Here is a 6,890-nt window from a genome sequence, read left to right as displayed (position 1 = left end):
TCACACCCCTCCTGTTGGTGGAGAGATTTTTGCAGGTTTAAAGCTAATTTCCTGCATTCCTACAGATTTTGTAATGCGGTGCAAAGAACATTTTGCTGTTTTAAAGCACATTTTCTTGCAATTCTATACATTTTGCCATGTCTAATGTGTATAGATCTGACAAAAAAATCAACAATATCTATGGGCTAAACAATCTAAATAAAAAAACGTTAGCTGTAATGGGCTAGTTGATCTGGACTCTGATAAATTATAAATAGCTCTCTAAGGTTTGCAATGACTAACATAAGAGGAACTGATGACGCGCTACCCAATTTCGTCTCCCCACAGTTTTTGTTTGTTTGTTTTGTCACAAGAGGGCGATATTGCACTGTCAAATGCCTTCATCTCATCCTGGCAATGAGTTATGATAGTTATGATGATGCTGAGACTCAGACTACGTTGTGAAGAGTTGAGGCATTTTTTCTCTCCCTTAAAATCTCACCTAAAGTGATTGAGGGGCGCGTAGCAGCACGTGTGCATCAAGCCACTCCCTTTGCCCGTAGTCCCTATCGGTTAGTGCTCCAGTGGAAGTCCTCATAGCCGGATGAGACACGCGTGCAGAATTCAGGGATAGAGGAAACTTTTTTCATCTGAAGAGATATCTCCGGGATTCTATATTGTCCTCCAGAGTGTATTTAGGGGACAACATTTCCAATTCGGAGGCAAGTAGAATAGTTTTATTCTCAACATTTTCCACATTGTCTTCTTGAGTAGCCTAACACAAGAAGTTCTAGCCTAGCCATTGTTTGCAACTTTTTGCAAGCCTATCACTTGTTGGTGTTACTTTGTAATTGACAATTCAGCGTTGGTTCCATAATCTGACTTTTTTTTATAGCTAGAATTCTCCTTTCCAAAATGTGTCTAATCAGTAGGCTATTTGCCCATTCATATACATGGCCATACAACCCGTTCGTTCTTTAGCCTACACTAATGCCACCAGTCTCATGAGCTTTTATGTTCAAGATCTTCACATAGCACTAGCATATTCTGTAATTTCTTAAATTGAGTTGTATTACTTGTGGAATTTTAATGCCACGTGATATCTTTATTTAGCGTTAAACTATCCCCTTAAATGTTTCAAGCATCCTTGCATTTGTTTGTCTTTGAATAGGCTACGTGTAGCTTGTATGTGTGATGGTTTTGTACTTTTCACTCAATCGTTTCGACCATTCCTGAGCTCTTGTTCTTTTTCGTGTGAGGGGGAAAAGAGAAGTGGGTAGGCTACTAACGGGAGCGTGTGGGTCTACTTTTGTTACTCGTCTCACCTTGTCCAAATCTGTGGCGATTTTGTATTGTTAATTAAGAATGCACTCTAGTGATTTCAAACATCTGTGGTCAGTACTCTCGAACACAACAACAAGAGTGCGATATATACATTGAAAGTTTTAGGACAAGGGTGGAAAAAAAATAACTCTGCAACTCTAAAAACAAAGCAGATGTCTTAAGGAGATTTCATGTATTCACTAGACTAGGCTATCAATGTTACTGCCCTTACGCTGCTCCACACTTCAGTCCACTATGCATAAGAATGTGATTTCACGCCAGAATAATGTACTTACATTGCATCCCCTTTGAAATATCCCGGAATGCAATACACTCACACACAGATTTGTAATGGAGATTGAAGTGTTTTACTAGCCTACACAGCATCTACTTTAAAGCCTAAAAAGCCCCAGTTGTTCTCTGAGAAACAAGACAGGAGAATTTCTGGGAAGTCTCTCAGCTTTTCCTCCTGCCGGAATTCCCTTTGGGATCCAGGGCCAGGCTTGCACTCTATAGGAACTTGGAATTTTGAAGCATGGAAAACTAATGCTTTGCAGAAGGCAAGGTCCCAAAAACATAAACCAGAATTGGGTTAGGTCTGCATTTTTAATGAAGCTTCAGTTGCAGCCAGGGTCTGGGTCTCATGCTGTCTGTGTTTTTGTCTGGGACCTGACTAACGCAATATGTTGTCGCTGTGCTTCCTTCATACAAAGGAGAATTGTGCGATGCTTTGTTTCAGCACTCCACTTTTTATGTTTATGGCATAGGGTCTTCTGTGTCACAAGTTGCCTAACAACAGTAAGGGAAAGTCCACACAACGATTCTAGTTTCTACCCTTGAATATCAGTAGCTACTGTATGTTTGAAGTTCTGCTATGAAAGATACTGGTTCGGATGAAGTAGTTGAACCCAGGTGACTGTTATAAAGGTCTTGTATATGTTATTCGTTGCCAGACCCACTGGCTCCAGGTCATCTACAAGTCCATGCTAGGTAAAGCTCCGCCTTATCTCAGTTCACTGGTCACGATGGCAACACCCACCCGTAGCACGCGCTCCAGCATGTCTATTTCACTGATCATCCCTAAAGCCAACACCTCATTTGGCCGCCTTTCCTTCCAGTTCTCTGCTGCCTGTGACTGGAACGAATTGCAAAAATCATTGAAGTTGGAGACTTTTATCTCCCTCACCAACTTTAAACATCAGCTATCTGAGCAGCTAACCGATCGCTGCAGCTGTACATAGTCCATCGGTAAATAGCCCACCCAATTGACCTACCTCATCCCCATACTGTTTTTATTTATTTAATTTTCTGCTCTTTTGCACACCAGTATCTCTACCTGCACATTACCATCTGATCATTTATCACTCCAGTGTTAATCTGCAAAATTGTAATATACTCTTCTTTTTTTTTCTTTCCACTGTTATTGACTTTATTGTTTACTCCATGTGTAACTCTGTGTTGTCTGTTCACACGGCTATGCTTTATCTTGGCCAGGTTGCAGTTGTAAATGAGAACTTGTTCTCAACTAGCCTACCTGGTTAAATAAAGGTGAAATAAAAATAGACATGATAAGATGAAGGATATTTGCTATCGCCGACTCAGCTATTCATTGCCAAAAGACCCAAAGTAATATGACATCCAAATACACACTGTCATAACAACTAGAGGTTGACCGATTTTTATAATTAGGGACGATTTCAAGTTTTCATAGCAATCGGTAATCAGCCTTTTTGGATGTCGATTATGGCCGATTACATTGCAATCCATGAGGAAACTGCGTGGCAGGCTGAACCCCTGTTGAGTACGTGAGTGCAGTGTCAAAAGGACCTTTTGGTTGCAATGAGCCAAGGTAAATTGCTAGCTGGGTGATTCTGCAACAAATATTTGTATGTTAAGTTAACACTGGAATCACCCCATACTTTTTTAAACACCTCTATCAAATATTTTAGCTTCTTTTCAGATGCATTTTATACCTCAATTACACTTTTTTGCCCTTGTCCTTGACACAGACTTTAAGCTTCTGTTTTTCTATGAGAAAACATAGAACATTATATAACACATTATATTACACATTATATAATGTTATGTACTAGAGAGTCAATTAAATAAAATCTATATCAATATTTATTATGAGTATGCCCTTTTGTTTCTTTACACAAAATATACCTGTCCTTTGGGAGTGGTGTCATTTCCACCACTGAGGAGACACTTCTTTTTTTTTTCAAGAGAATGTTAATTTAGTTACCATATTGTTACACTGAAGCACATGGCTGCAGTGGACAGTTGTTCCAGATGTAATGTCCAGAAGTTGAAGAGAAATTGAGGTAAATTTTGCTTGTGTAGACTATTTTAATTGTTAGTAATTTCCAAACAGGCTATAATTTATTTATTTTGTGGTAGAACTTAAGATTAAAAAAAAAAAATCTATATATTTAGTGTAAACATTATGCTAGCTGTAATTAGAGGTCGACCGATTATGATTTTTCAATACCGATTTATTGGCGCACCAAAAAAAGACGATACTGATTAATTATATATGGCAATTACAACAATACTGAATGAACAATGAACACTTTAATTTTAACTTAATATAATACAACAATAAAATCAATTTAGTCTCAAATAAATAATGAAACATGTTCAATTTGGTTTAAATAATGCAAAAACAAAGTGTTGAAGAAAGTAAAAGTGCAATATGTGCCATGTAAAAAAGCAATTTTATTATAATTAAGTATGATTTGATAGAGCAGTCTGACTGAGCGGTGGTAGGCAGCAGTAGGCTCGTAAGCATTCATTCAAACAGCACTTTCCTGCGTTTGCCAGCAGCTCTTCGCAATGCTTCAAGCATTGCGCTGTTTGACTTCAAGCCTATCAACTCCCGAGATTAGGCTGGCAATACTAAAGTGCCTATTAGAACATTCAAATCAAATGACATTTTATTGGTCACATACACATGGTTAGTAGATGTTGTTGCGAGTGTAGCGAAGTGCTTGTGCTTCTAGTTCCGACCATGCAGTAATATTGAACAATTTCACAACTACCTTTTACACAAAAGTGTAAAGTCAAAGGTACATGAAATACAAATGGTATTTTGTAACACTGTGGTTTTGCATTATTTAAACCCAATTGAACATGTTACATTATTTATTTGACACTAAGTAGATTTTTATTTACAGTTTAAGTGGAAGCTTACATACAGTGCCTTGCGAAAGTATTCGGCCCCCTTGAACTTTGCGACCTTTTGCCACATTTCAGGCTTCAAACATAAAGATATAAAACTATTTTTTTTGTGAAGAATCAACAACAAGTGGGACATAATCATGAAGTGGAACGACATTTATTGGATATTTCAAACTTTTTTAACAAATCAAAAACCAAAAAATTGGGCGTGCAAAATTATTCAGCCCCCTTAAGTTAATACTTTGTAGCGCCACCTTTTCCTGCGATTACAGCTGTAAGTCGCTTGGGGTATGTCTATCAGTTTTGCACATCGAGAGACTGACATTTTTTCCCATTCCTCCTTGCAAAGGTCGCAAAGTTCAAGGGGGCCGAATACTTTCGCAAGGCACTGTACAGCTTAGCCAAATACATTTAAACTGTTTTTCACAATTCCTGACATTTAATCCTAGTAAAAATTCCCTTTGTTATGTCAGGTAGGATCACCACTTTATTTTAAGAATGTGAAATGTCAGAATAAAGGTTATTTATTTCAGCTATTATTTCTTTCATCACATTCCCAGTGGGTCAGAAGTTTACATACACTCAATTAGTATTTGGTAGCATTGTCTTTCAATTGTTTAACTTGGGTCAAACATTTCAGGTAGGCTTCCCACAAGAAGTTGGGTGAATTTTTGGCCATTCCTCCTGACAGAGCTGGTATAACTGAGTCAGGTTTGGAGGCCCCCTTGCTTGCACACAAATTTTCTATGTGATTGAGGTCAGGGCTTTATGGCCACGCCAATACCTTGACTTTGTTGTCCTTAGGCCATTTTGCCACAACTTTGGAAGTATGCTTGGGGTCATTGTCCATTTGGAAGACCCATTTGCGTGTTGCTTCAATATATCCACACAATTTTCCTCCCCTCTTGATGCCATCGATTTTGTGAAGTGCACCAGTTCCTCCTGCAGTAAAGCACCCTCACAACATGATGCTGCCACCCCTCTGCTTCACGGTTGGGATGGTGTTCTTCGGCTTGCAAGCCTCCCCCTTTTCCCTCCAAATGTAATGATGGTCATTATGGCCAAACAGTTCAATTTTTGTTTCATCAGATCAGAGGACATTTCTCCAAAAAGTACGATATTTGTCCCCATGTGCAGTTGCAAATCGTAGTCTGGCTTTTTTATGGTGGTTTTGGAGCAGTGGCTTCTTCCTTGCTGAGCGGCCTTTCAGGTTATGTCGATATAGGACTTGTTTTACTGTGGCTTTAGATACTTTTGTACCTGTTTCCTCCATCTTCACAAGGTCCTTTTTCTGTTGTTCTGGGATTGATTTGCACTTTTCACACCAAAGTACATTCATCTCTGAGACAGAATGCGTCTCCTGAGTGGTATGACGGCTGCGTGGTCCCATGGTGTTTATACTCGCATACTATTGTTTGTACAGATGAACGTGGTACCTTCAGGCATTTGGAAATTGCTCCCAATGATGAACCAGAGTTGTGGAGGTTTACAATTTATTTTCTGAGGTCTTGGCTGATTTATTTAGATTTTCCCATGATGTCAAGCAAGGAGGCACTGAGTTTTGAAAGTAGACCTTGAGATGCATCCACAGGTACACCTCCAATTGACTCAAATGATGTCAATTAGCCCATCTGAAGCTTCTAAAGCCATTACATAATTTTCTGTAATTTTCCAAGCTGTTTAAAGGCACAGTGAACTTAGTGTTTGTAAACTTCTGACCCACTGGAATTGTGATACAGTGAATTCTAAGTGAAATGATCTGCCTGTTAACAATTGTTGGAAAAATTATTTGTGACACGTACAAAGTATATGTCCTAACTTACTTGCCAAAACGGTAGTTTGTTAACAAGAAATTTGTGGAGTGTTTGAACAACAAGTTTTAATGACTCCAACCTAAGTGTATGTACACTTCCCACTTCAACTGTATGTATTGTATTAATTAAAATAAAAGGGTTCATTGTTCATTCAGTGTCGTAATTGTCATTATTATAAATATATATAAAAATTGTCCAATTTAATTCAGTATCGTCTTTTTTTGGTCATCCAGTAATCGGTATCGGCTCGGTAATCGGTCGACCTCTAACATCTGCTGTCACTACAGCTCCTTAATTTGAGATTTATGATCACCTAACATTTTAGCAATTTACCCTGGACACCATTACATTATGTCAGTCTATATATGTGTGTGGTAGAGAGTGGGAAATGGTCCCCTCAGCCCATAGGTATTATAAGTCCTACCTTCCACCCAGAAAGCAGTTCCCCTTTTCTGTATTACTGTGGCTTCTGTGGTTTCATCATGTATGCCACAGCCTTCGTGAGCCAAGTCACCAGATCAACTTTATTAGTAGGACAGATCAAACAAACAAAGACGACATATGGGCAATTTCATGGTAAAAGTGAGGCTGAGT

The 6,890-nt window shown here is 38.7% G+C and overlaps 1 protein-coding gene across 9 annotated transcripts in view; it reads left to right on the top strand.

Annotated features, from left to right (window-relative positions):
• Positions 1-493: 493 nt before the first annotated feature.
• The window catches only part of LOC109868224 (unconventional myosin-Ib), a 146,199-nt gene continuing 139,802 nt past the window's right edge, over positions 494-6,890 (top strand). For 4 of the 9 annotated variants that reach the window (XM_031797469.1, XM_031797451.1, XM_031797457.1 and 1 more), the window contains exon 1: positions 495-701. The gene's annotated coding sequence lies outside the window, so the exon portion shown is untranslated. Of the gene's footprint in view, positions 702-6,890 lie in introns of all 9 variants that reach the window. The other 5 variants (XM_031797480.1, XM_031797465.1, XM_031797472.1 and 2 more) reach the window with 2 other exon arrangements.

This window comes from Oncorhynchus kisutch, linkage group LG2 (genome assembly GCF_002021735.2).
Source record: "Oncorhynchus kisutch isolate 150728-3 linkage group LG2, Okis_V2, whole genome shotgun sequence".
NCBI classification, from domain to species: Eukaryota; Metazoa; Chordata; class Actinopteri; order Salmoniformes; family Salmonidae; genus Oncorhynchus; species Oncorhynchus kisutch.
Note: the sequence above shows the minus strand (reverse complement) of the source record. Positions and strands in the feature narration are given on the sequence as shown.